Raw genomic sequence first — 13,357 nt, 5'->3', positions numbered from 1 at the left:
TAGCAGGAGCCACAGAATACTTTGACCATATAAAGATGTGGACGCTTATGAGGAAAGCAGATGTGAGGAATTACAAGCTATCACATTCACATTCCACAGACCAGTGTGTGCCTGAGTCCAAGTCCAAAATATTGTCTTAACAAGGAGCCGGAGATTTATTGTCCTCCTGCTGTCAGACTGTATTCAATGTAAGAATTTTGAAAGAATCATTAGAGCACATATGAACACATTCGCTCATCTAAACAGACAAATAATTTCACCCTCTGCTTCACTTCTTTCCACCTCTCTCACGCACATACATACCGCTCCTGGTGCTCTGGGGCGAGTCTGTCAGAGCACTGAAGTTTTGTGATCACGGACACGATTCCTCTTTGCACTGACATCTCTTCTGGGAGCAGCGACGGCTCTGGGGTCGAAGATGGATGCAGGATGAAGAGGGGGTCTGTCCAGCTACAGCTGGTGGATGGGAACGAATGAAAGACAGGAAACACAGATAAAGCTGAGGCGTGTGTCAGAAAACAGGAGCGGAGCGTTATTGGACTGTGTGTTGAACACAGCAGCTCCATGAGGGATTAGGAGGCCGAGCAGCAGGAGCGATTTGCTCCGGAGAGAACAGCTTACTGACTTTCTGCTTTCAAGGTAGCACAGCTTTCACTTCCAGACTCTGCATGCATGCACGCTCGGGCTCAAAGTGCATACTGCAAGATTAACGAGGAAGTTTGCTCATTGTGTGAAGAAAATATCTTCCACCACAAGACGGAGCTGGAAAAGTTGAAGCTTTTCCTGATGAAAAAAGTTTGTGAGGTAAGGGTTTACATTTAGTCATTTTCCCCATGATGAGAAAGTTCCTCTGCAGTGACAAGAGTCTGTCCCTCAAGTTGTCCTCAAAGACTTCCACTTTCCAGCAGAGAGATGACCCGTGAGAGAGTCAGAGCGAGTTTATTTATACTTTCAAACGCAGAGGCAACTGAAAGAGCTTTACATAGGACAAAGACATGCTTTAAACCGATGACGTGGAAGAATGAATCAATTAGAGTGAAAATTAAACAAAATAAAAATAGAAGCTTTTTGTCAAAAGATGTGGGAAACAAAAGACGTCTTAATGTAAATTGTAAAGTGGTAGAGTGTGTGGTGCAGGAACTAAATGCAGCTTCATTGTGCTTTGTTTGGGTGAAGCTCTTCTGGTTGACTTCTTCCTAAAGATATGCTTGGTTTATATTCTCCGATGCATTCTGGCCCTAAGCCAATGAAGTAATTTATAAACTAGCAGCAGCTCTTTAAAATCTGGTCTATGGGCTCCATGGAAGCCAGTGTGCAGATTTAAAAGACAGTTCCTTTAATTAGTGCTTCTCCAAAATGTTCTTAAAAAATAAAAAACAAAGACCATCAGACAACTGCAGCACAGTCTGCAGCCAAAGCTGAGCACATCACTGCTGTTCCTAAAGGAATATTACAACCCGGGTTTTCTTTTCAGAGTTTCAGACATCTTTTGCAGAAATCTAGCAAACTCATTGCTATAATCCACCAGGGGAAGAGAGACAAGCAGCAGGCAATCATACAGATAAAACACTTGATTCAGGAGGTAAAATCAACAGGCAGTGCACATGTAGTGTCTATAATGTCCCTCATTCCACAGGAAATCTGGAGTCGAAGCAGGAGCTGTGGTGGTTCATAACGGACAGCCTGGGTTAATAACAGTTCACCTCTGTTTTCTCGTCTAAATAAGTTTGGCTCGCCAGATGATGAGCTTGTGTGAACAACTTGCCTGCCATTCGACACTGCTCCGTGCTGCCGACCCATTAGAGGTGATGTTATTTGTTCAGACTGCGACCCCCAACATCCCCCGCTCCTATCCGAGTGGGAGTGAGAGAGAGAGAGAGACCTCATGTAGAGACAAAATAGACGAGGGTGTGGACGAAGACTGCCTGCCTGCAGTGACAGCAGGATGTTCCCATACACACACACACACACACACACACACACACACACACAATCACTCTGTGTCCCACTGATACCCCCCAAAAAAGCAGTAACCCCAGACAGCAGGAGAGGAGGGTGGAGGGTCAGAGAATGGGTTTTTTCAGAGGGGGTCTCAGCTGTGCCTGAGGACAGTGAGACAGCAAAATCCAGGACAGGAACACACACGCATATAAATACACACACACACACACACACACACACACACACACACACACACACACACAGAGCCATGCCACTCACTGTTATTAATACAGGTCGTCAATTAGGACTGACCTAGAAAGCTTGTCTGCACGAAGACTACACAACAAGCTGAAACAGACTGATGGGGCTCCAAATCCCTCCACTCAGCTCACTGTCTGAAAGCCTGGATTAACTCACACACACATAAACACACACATTTATGAGACGACACACGCGCTGACAGAAAATGCCACTTTAAAAAAAGCCTCTTCAGCCCCAAGAATTGATTTACAGATGCGGTAACGTGCAGAGAGGCACACAAACGCTGCATGTCGCAGGACAAAAAAGACAGGCGGGGTGCCAACGCTGAAATTAGGCGACTAATTTAAACCCTTTGGAAGTGCTCTGTGTGCAGTTGTCAACAGAAGAAACAATTAGTTCCAGCATGTCTGTAACTTGTTTCTGTGGCTCTGCAGGTGCAGGATATGGCGAGGAAGCTGGCAAACCATGTAAACAACACTAACCTGCAGTGAGCGATATGGATACCGTCACCTTTCTGCCTCTGTGTTTTTCTTCCTGTCATCTACAGTGCAGGGAGCAACTGTCACGAGTCTTAGGGGCCATGTTGAGTGCATTAGCAGAGGAGGAGGGGGTCGGCCGTCGAGGCAGGAGGATGTTCTGAAGGTGAGGAGGGTGAAAGTTGTCCTCCTGTGCCAGCCATGTGCTCTCAGTTAGCGGACAAGGACGCGCCAGGGGCAAGCAGTCATGTTTGGCTCTGTTCCCTGCACACCGACCCTCTGCTTTCATTCACGATCTCGACTTAAGAGCTTTTTCCTCCTCCATTGTTACACAAGGCCTATCTAAAGGGTTTATGCTTCTGACTCGTACTAAGCACTCGGGGTGACAGAGCCAGAGCTCGTCACAAATCCTAAAACCCTCTGCAAATGCTTTTCCTCCTTCCTCACTGCTTTCTGCCTTTATTATTGTTTTTTAGCCCCCCCCCCCCTTCCCTCGGTCCCCTCCCTCCTCGCTCTCTGCTGTCTTCATATCTTAATGCCTCTATCTCCTCTCCACTCTCACTGTGACAGTGGAGTGCAGGCGGGCTCTAATCTAAGCCAGATGAGCTAGAAAAACACAGGCTTCCTCCGTCCTTTGCTTTCCCCATTAACCAAGAGGCCCATCATCTCTCTCTCCAATCACAGGGCAGACTTCTGAGGTTTACCAGCACGTCTGCATATGCATTATAGCAGACGAGCCAGTAAAACTGCTCGAAGACTGATTTATAATGACAGTCGATGGCTTTGCTGCTGTCATCTTCCATCTCCTCACCGCAGACTATTGGACAGTGGCTCGGAGCCAGACTCATAACACCTGTTGAGAATACAGCAGTATCAAAGCCGTTTTACATAATGTTCACTTTTTATGGATGGGTGTGGATTTCCAGCATATTCAGGATCCTGAAGGTACTTTTCCAGTGTTGCATGTAAACGTGGCTCCCGACCAGACCAGGCTGAGAGTCCAGTCGCCGTCAGGATTTGAGCTGAGGCTCCTTCCTCTCTGTCACGGTGAGTTTGGGCTGAGGCTTTCATTTAGGACCGGCTGACTCTCGCTCACTGGTGAGGCAGAAGGACATCACTTCCCTCTGGGGACAGTTGCCATCCCACCCTGTCACTTTCACTCTGTTATCCACAGGCCACAAAGCACATGGCACACAAGTCCTGACTACAGTGAGGAAGAGGGAGAGGAGGGAGAGAGAGGGACAGATAAACTGGTGACTATCATTTTTACCCAGTGTTTATCTGACTTAAAGGAATACTTTTAGAATTAAGCTTATTGGCTTTCTTGTGAGCATTAGATGAGATGATCGATACCACTCTCATCACTGTGCGGTAAATATGAAGCTGCAGTCAGCAGCCTGGCAGCATAAAAGATTGTCAGCAGCTTAGCTTAGCATAAAGGATTGATAAGGAAAATAGCTAGCCTTGCTCTTTCCAAAGGGAAATCCAAATCCACTTACCAGCACCTCTAAAGCTCACTAATTAACACCTTATATCTTGTTCATTTAATCTGGACAAAAAAAAGTGTAAAAAATGACATGTTGTGGTTTTTAAGGGGTTTTGTGCAGAACCACTTCTTGGCTGGGAGCAGTCATTTCCTTGAGTCTAGCCACTTCCCTCTGTTTCCAGTCATTATGCTAGGATATGTTAGCCAGCTGCTAGCTTTTGTTTCACATATATTGTATTATTCCTTTCATAAATATGTTATATTGCTGTTTACAAAAGGTTTTTATTGACAAATATAACCAAAACAAAGTTTTGAAGATTGTGTCAAGTGATGATTTTATCTATTAGGCTACCAACTGCTTTATGTGAAACAGAGCCAGGCTGCTTCCCTACTAACCAGCTGCTTTTACTGTCAGTGTACAACATGCTTTAGCTGCACAAGAAACACATTTTGAGGATCATCACGGAGCGGCAAGAGCTCTGCTATGTGACAGAATAATGTTACTGACAAATCAGGAAGCCGATTTTTCACCTGATTTCATGTGAACACAGTATTCATCACTCTGAGGTGGGTGAGAGGAGGTGAGTGTCAGCAATCTAACATCACAAGAAGCAAGAGGTGAAAAGGAGGCTGTTACATCCACAATCACAGGCTGCTCTCTGGTGTCATAACCTGCTTGCAGAGGTACTGTGAGTACAAATTCATACTTTACGGGAATATTTCAATTTTATGACGCTTTATACATCTACTCCACTACACCTTGGAGATAAATATTGTACTTTTCACTCCACTGTATTTGTCTGAAAGCTTAAATTACTAGTCAGATTAAAATCTTTCATACCCGTCCTGTTTAGTGAAAACCATTTATTTCCACATTTGGTGTTTTATGAACCTGTATTTTTCTGACAGACTGAAGGATTAAGTGTTCCTTTATGGGTTGAGAAATCTTCATATTTCTTAAGCTAAATAAACTATTTAAAAAAACAGAGCTGTTTGCTTTTTTAGAGTAGGTGGTTCTCACAGGACAGTGATGCTACACACATATGATGATCTTATGCAATATGATGCATTGCTGCAGATGAAATTACACAACAGTATATAGAGTGGTTTAAATTAGTGCAACATTAAACATGCACATTAATGCAGCAGTAAGATTAACCTAAAAACACCATATATACTGACAAAACACTCTGAAAACTTCCTCCACCATCGACTGCACGCCAACTCAAGCCTTTCTGAAATTCTTCTCCCTCACACTCCTCCATCTCCCGCCTCCCTTGTGTTACCCCTTCATCCACCCACCTACACTTCACAGCCGAGGTTACAATAAGTGAAGATGGTGAGATTTCTATCAGCAGCAAGATTTAGGAAGGGAGGAAAAAAAATTAGGAAGTGAAACTTTCCTCGAACAATTTATCATTTTCCGAGTCCCCCCCCCGTGACTACTCCTCTCTTACAGGGCATATCAAGACACTAAGTTAATAACACAGGGAGGAGAGCATGGTGCGGCAGGAGAACAGGCTCAGGACCGCACAATAACACTCTCACTAGCGAGTCCCACATGAATCAAAATGACAAAGCCAATCTAGCGAAAAATTCTCTCTTGCTGGCAGTAAACTGCTCGGCTCTCTGGATGGGTGGATACGGGAGTACAAGCTGGGGAAATTGTGAGCTCAATTTAAAAAGTAAAATTCAGTTAGGTGTGCAGCCTCTATAACCCCACCTCTTATTCCCTGCGGCGGAGTTAATCACGTCCTGGTTTATGGGACTAGTATCCCTCCCAGTGACACAGGCTTTCACTTTCTGCGGGCGCACATGTGTATCATAAAGGCCTGTCAGTGGAGACGGCGAAGGTCAGTAAAAGTCGAGTGAGTTCACTTATCCCTGCAGCTGCCTGTTGAGTATAAAACTAACCAGAACCACAAGCTAACCTCAAGCGGGCACAGTAATCTCTATATATACTGCTCGCCTTCACTGTTGAATTCTGCTGCACAGCCATGATGGCAACAGGTCATCAGAATACAGGAGTGTCTGAGTGAAAGCGAGCTGGGATATATGGTGAGCGGCAAACATGAAGTATGGAAAAAGCAGGGTTGAGAAAAGAAGGGGTTAAGGTTCTTTCTCCGTCCAGAGCCCAGGTGCACCCTGTCCCACCCCCAGGCTGTGAGAGTCTCCATGCTGGGGAGACCTTTAATAGCCCTGAGATGGAAGCACACTATCCCTAAAAGCCCATAAAAGACAGGGTTCCTCTGTCCCTTTCCCCCCCTGTATGTCTGGTATGGCCTCATAAAAGACTTAAGTGGTCTCACATGACTCCTCCTGTCCACTTGTGGAGTGATTGGCTGGATCCTCAGGTGCAGGGGATGTGATTGGATGGGGTTAGACTGTAAAGGACAAGGTGGTTCACAGCTGAGCTCATCCTGTCCTGCCATCTGGTCGGTGTGAAGAGGGCCCCTTCCTCCGCCAACATCAGCTGGGCCTGAGCCACTGGAGGTAAATGTTGAAATGTAACTAAGAAATGTTGATCAGTGTGTCAAACAGCTTAAATCTCACTGATTCATAACGATGTTCCTAAGACACTGTCGAACTCACAATAAAAAGAACAGCAGAATTGATGGAGAAAAACAGAAATACTGTCTTTTCTAAATCATGTATTATTCTTCCTCATCAAAACATGTTGCCCACATTACCCATGAGGCAACTCAGCCGCTGAGAGGTCGGTCAGAGGCTCAGTTGTGTTATGGCTAATGTGTCCTTGAGCTGCTGGCCTCAGGCAGAGATGAGGAGCAGGCTGCAGAGGTAAATTCACCTCTTTCTACCTCCACAGATTTTTAAAAAAAAGTCAAAGATGTAGTCTTCAGCCATATCCAGCGCTGGAAAGGAACTAACCCCATTTACTTGAATACGTTACCCAGGTACCAATTTGATGTAATTTACTTGAGTCTTTTCTCCATTTCTCTCTCCATTTTCTCCTGTCCATTTCTTACTTAATTAATCGACTAATCAGTTGATTGATGGAGAAAATAATCAGATTAATCCAGAATTAATATAATCAGTAGTTGCAGTCTTATGTAAAGTAGTTCAAAATTAGCTCCACCTCAACCAACTACAACAGTAAAATCACATCAATTATTAGTTTAATTAATGCGTGAGCGATAATAATCTAATGATATGATGTATAATAGCATAAAAATCACAGGGGACATTGTCTGCATTGAGTACTTTTCATACTTTGAGCACAAAGGTGAGGTTTACTGCATGCATATTTCAAATAGTGTTAATTATAGTCCCAGCAAAGCTCAATAAACTTCACCATGACCTCGGTGAAGCTTCTATTGCAGGCGAGGAGCCAACTTCACACCTAAGTATAGAATTAAGCAAACCTTGCCTTACCCATCTGGGAATAACAAACCACTGAATACTGTATCTACACATCAAAGAGTGAGCAGAATAAAAATGACCAACCAACAAGAACTCCAAACAAAAAATAAGCAGAAATTAATGAATGGAACAGTCAACGTGCGACCGCAGAGCCTGCAGCCGTACAGTCTGGACAGAAGCTGTGTACAGTAACATCTGGAGGACTTTGCCCTGGATGGTTGCTTGTGGTTTTCGTCTGCTGTTTTTCCTCAGCTGGGGGAAGTCGGGTGTTGTGACCAGAGTGCAAACGCAGCACCCCGGGATCCATCCCTCCATCTGACCTCTGGTGACCTCTCCCTTTCTGTCACGACGCTCAGGCTGCAGCCGCTCAGCAAACACGGCCGAGGGAGCGTGTGGCCTGGGGGAGGCCATTAGTGCCGGCCTGACTTTTTGTTTTTCCTGTCCTGAAACAGGATCACCTACACACACAGACACACTTCTGCTTAATAGGGGCCACTTAAGTCTGGCAGCAAACACCTCCAGCCTCCTTTCCTGCTGTCCACAATCACAGTCTCAACTATTTCCTTAAAAACCTCTCTGTCGCCACCGATTCTCCCTGTCTATCTCCCCCTCTCTCATACACACAGTCCTGTACAAACACACCCTCAGGCATTCCAACACATTTGTTTCTGTTTCTGCATCTGGCTAATGTTTTACTCTTCCATCTTTGTTCTTAAGTGTTCTGATGCCAAAAAAAGTAATTAGGTCGCAGTTTATCTGAACAAAAATACTTGCGAAATAGTTGCATCTCCAGCTTTCTATCTTATGAATAGGATATGTACACATGTGTCCTCAAACTGGCTGGATTAAGAGTTTCTTTCTGGGGTCAACAGAGCTGAAAGCCTCAGATGTTCTCGCTATGAACTCATCCTTAAGCTTATTGAGCTAAAACATCTGGGCCCCCTACTTTCACTGCACAGCTTTCCACTGAGCCCAGAGATGGATCCTTCGGGATTTGGCTGGTGGGCAACACACATACAGTGTACACACAGACACGCGCATACACACACTTGTGACACACGTACTGAAGCGCTCAGTTGAGTGACGGCACCTGAAAGTCTGTGAGCGCTGCTTATAGGTGCAGAAACCGACAGCAGTGGCCCGTTTGTCATTACTCCTGTTGATGTCGCCCATCTGCCTGCCTGTCATGTGGCGTCACCCGTACCCAAATCCCAAGGTGCTTTGTGTGTGTGTGTGTGTGTGTGTGTGTGTGTGTGTGTGCTGGCTGGCTGATCCTCCCACTTAAAGCCCCTCAGGAAGAAGACACAGGACGGCTGTGCAAAGCATGTGGTGTTAAAGGTATGACTCAACAACTGTGATCGTTTGAGTTTGGTGGAAAAGGCCAGATCCCCCGCTGTCTCAGTCCAGTGTAAACACAGTTCCTTCCACTAAGGAGAGACAGACCGAGAGGAAGAACGTGAGAAAAAGAGCAAATTATGAGACGGCGATGGGGACAGAGAGAAAGGGACGGCACAGACAGCCTCAGCAGGGGGCATGCTGTTCTCCGTATTAGACTGTCAATGAATCTCATTAACATGGCTTCTCTAATCAGCATCTGAGAATATTCCACTGAAGGCCATCCGCTCTGCTCGGCACCTCCTTCCTCTCATTTGATTACACTGATGCATAAATTTACCATGACTTTTTTTTCCCCCCTTTCTATTAAAAGAGGACAATTTAAAGCGAGAAAGCCGAGTCTGTTGTTCACTGCTTCCACTTCGTCCAGCAGCCTTTCTTTGAAACAGAGCTGCCATGTTAAAGATATCCACTCTGCACGCGTCACACCAGGAGAGGCTTGTTTTCCACCATTTCAGCCGCACTCAATAAGCAGTGGAAATAAATGAGCACTCATGCTGAAAGCCTGTCTTTTCCATATGACAGCTAACTAGATAAATACAGTCAAATTACTTTCAAACGGTGCTCACTGTGGGGCTTCTTAAACAAAGTCATTTCTGAGATGCCGGTAAGAGAACTTTTGCTTTTATCTTTTTAGATTTGTTGACACCACTTAATGGCCTTCTCTTCATATTTTTGCAGTTTATGTGTGTGTGGATGAGAAGCAGAAGGATGGCGGGATGTTTGCATTTTCAAAATCTAAGGCAGTTTATGCACCGGAAAGTCGTGGATGAACTCTCAGGGACAAAGAGGTGCCACATGTGTTACATGACAGGGCCCCAACAGGAACCTGGTGAGTTGTTAAACAGGAAGGTCTGACCCCATGAACGGGTGTTCCTCTTTTTTTTGTTTTTGCCCCATGCTTCTCCTTAATGAGAGCAGCTGGTATCCAACACAAACAAACTCCACCTATTGTCCGGAGACATCAAAACAGTAATATTTGATTGCCCTCTGAGAGATTTACGTGGCATAAGATGAAACAGAGGAGATTAGAGGTTGGAAGCAAAGAGTCATGCCAGAGACATTCCCGACACCACACATGCTCATTCTTTAATCATGATCAAGTCCTGCCAATATTGGGAAATCTGAATTCCAAAGGCTGATCAGCGTCAAATGGGACCAGCGAAGCCTCGCCTGTCTATCTAACATCTGACAGAGTGACTAATGGGAGCTACTGAAGCTTTGCTTTCCCAAAACACCAAACCTAAACACCCTCAATGCACTCATAGACTCTGAGTCTCTCCCTTTACGTCTTCTGAAGCAGCCTTGACTTCATATGCGACAGTTCTGACACGCATCTTTAGGTCCACGCTGATTTACTGTCGGTCCTCTAAGTCCTCTCTCTTTCTCAACATTCTCCAGTGAGGCAGCGCTCCACAGTCCTGTGTGCTGTCAGGGTGTGTTCCTGGCACTGAACGTGCAGATAGGATAAATAAATCACACACAGGCCCTCTGGAGAGCAAAAAAAAACTGACTGGAGCGGGCTACAGGGAATAAAGAAGACATCTGGCAGAGGAGCTGGAGCCTTCTGGTGAAGAGATGAGGACTTATAGAAAGACATTATGATAGGATGACTACTGGAGCCTGTTCCACCAGCGCTTCATATGTTCAGCCTCAGCCATTATAACATGTTTTGAAGATTTGTAGTTAACTAAATATTAACACCCAGCAACTGCAAGCGGTAAAAGGGAAACAGACTGGGAAAATAACTGCCAGGTGTGGGCTAACGGTCGCATGATGTTAGCTAACTGAACCGACTAACAAAGCTAACAACAGCTTACCAATGACCTATTTTGAATGAAGAGTAAGAGACATTATGACGTCTAATATGGACAACACTTGATAAAGTGATGTTTAATGATGACATAAACTGAAGGGTTTGTCACCAAAATGGCACAACATGCCTCAAATTACAAAATTTCTTGCCAGTGACATTTTGCTAAAGCCCTAGCTAATAACATCAGCTATGTTAGCATATTTCACACTCATTCTAAACTGCTTGGAAACACACACGTTTCTCCATGTTTGTATATTTAAATAAAACAAAGTCTTAACTACATTTACAAAGAATTGGAAGAGATATTTAATATACTATTTGCAACCTTACAACTGTAATTTTCATGCTACAACTCGTGATGCTACACTACACGTAGCTAGCCTAGCTGATTGCTTTTGAAGATGTATCTTAGTAATCAATGTACACACGCCTTACGTTTTACTAGCATAGACATTTTTGTAAAGCTTTAATGGTGCAACCTGATTTAGGACTTTGCACACAAACTTGTGGACTTATAAATACTGCAGCTGGTGCAACCCAATCCTGGTGTTTAAAGTCAAAAGAAAGCTGAGACAGTCTTCTAATTATGAGATAAAAATGAACCACTGACCAGAAGGAGAGATCATATCTCTGTCAGCCGGCACATGAATCGACTCAGAGGGGCGTTTGTTGTGTGATAGCACATACTGTTAGCCATTATGGAGAGGCCGCTGCATTTGTAGACCTTACACAAACGCGGCCGTGAAAACTGGAACAGTTGATCTCCTATCAGCCGTGGTCCCTGTGAGTTAGTGAACACAGATCCTATTAAATACTGTATCTGCTGAATTCAGTAGACGAGGGGGAAAACACACATGCACCAACCTCCATCTGCTACGGTCAGCTCTGGCACACAGTCAGCAAGTCTTCCCAGACAGCGAAGCTTACTTTGCGTGTGCTTGTGTGCGTGAACGTACAAGAGTGCAGAAGAGATTGAGAGCGAAAAGAGAAACAGAAGGAGATAGATGGAGCAGGGAGGGAAGTCAGGCGGAGGGGAAAAAAGCGAAGAAGAAGCGAGAACAGCCATCCGCAACAAATGTGCTGTGAGGCTTTCGTATCAGGGTGACAGGTGCATTATCATAGGTTAATGAGAAGCCGAATGCTGCCTGTAGCTTCAATCAGGGGAGCGCTGCCTCCACCACCACCTCCATCAATCAGATCAGACATAAAATCCCACTCAGGAAGCACACACATTCACATAGTGCAGGTATATACAGTATGCCAAAGAATACAGCACAGGTGCACATACAAACATACAGCATCACTGAGTATTCAACGCAGAAGTAGGTTATTATAGTTTGTGGGGTACACTGATACAACAATATTGTGTCTTCATGTTTGTACAAGAGATTACAGCACGATTATGAGGTATTTATGGGCACAATGAGAAATAATTAGCACCTCAAGCACAGCCCACAGTTGTGATCATCAAAAGATGTTAAGTACAGCTGGTGCTGCAGTCTGTGGTCGCTGTATAAACAGACAGTGGTGGTGTTCTCAGATGCTTTACTTCAAGGCCCTGACAATATTTCTCTTCTCAGTCAGATTGAATGGTTCATGGCATCCTACATGAGCACAGTATTCAGCCAGTTTTCACATGTTTTTTTGTCTCTTTGCTCAGGTTTTGATGGCTGTGATGGAAAAAGGTGATGTCAGATATGTCCACGCACCAATCAGTGTTTAGCATTATTAGTAGTGGAATCAGAATGTGATGACTGTAAATCGAATCTGATGAAGTCATACCCACACAGTGCTGATTATTTTCATCATCAGTTAACCACTGAAGCCTCCTGAGCCACCTGAGCAGCACATCTGTCTATAAAATCACCAGCTAGCTAGTTGTTTCTAAAATGACCAGAAAATGGGATTTAAATGAGGAAATATCTAAGAAAATGATGATATGAATTTGACCAAGCGTTGTGTGCCAGTTGTCTGTATTTGACAGTTGTTAATACTTGATGCTACTGACACAAAGTACAACAATGTACTAAGGTTCAATATCCCGCCCAAACCTTTACTGATGCATTACTGTTTGAATGGCATTTTATTGTTGCAGCTGATTTTAACTACCTGGCACTGGTAGTTGTATTGTATTTCATGTATTTGTATTATTTTAGAGAATCTATGAAATTAAAAAGTACAATATTATTCCTCTGAAATGTCGTGGATTAATAAAAAGCATAAAGTAGCATCAAATGCAACTAACTAAAAGCTAATGTTAGCTTGCTAATGACAATGCAAGTAAAGTACAAGTCCCTTAATATTGTGGGTACAGTACTTGAGTAAATATACTCATACCACAAGAAATAGCTTTTCTTTGCAAGCTGCTGCTAGTGTGGTGTGTTGGGGGAATACAGAAGTAAGTGGCACCCAGTTGTAGTTTCTTTCTCTCTAATTCCCCCCCCACCTCTATCTCACTGGGCAGGGGTGAGAAGTGTGTTTTCACCCAGTCACATTGCTGAAGTTCACCGGTGTTTGGCGAGGCTGCAGGCTGTGGAGCATCAGCGTGACTTCAGAGGTCTTTACTCACTGAGGGCCAAAGAGGCCACATGGAGAGGAGAG

Source organism: Chaetodon auriga, chromosome 6 (assembly GCF_051107435.1).
Source record: "Chaetodon auriga isolate fChaAug3 chromosome 6, fChaAug3.hap1, whole genome shotgun sequence".
NCBI classification, from domain to species: Eukaryota; Metazoa; Chordata; class Actinopteri; order Chaetodontiformes; family Chaetodontidae; genus Chaetodon; species Chaetodon auriga.
This window is presented reverse-complemented; position numbering follows the sequence as displayed.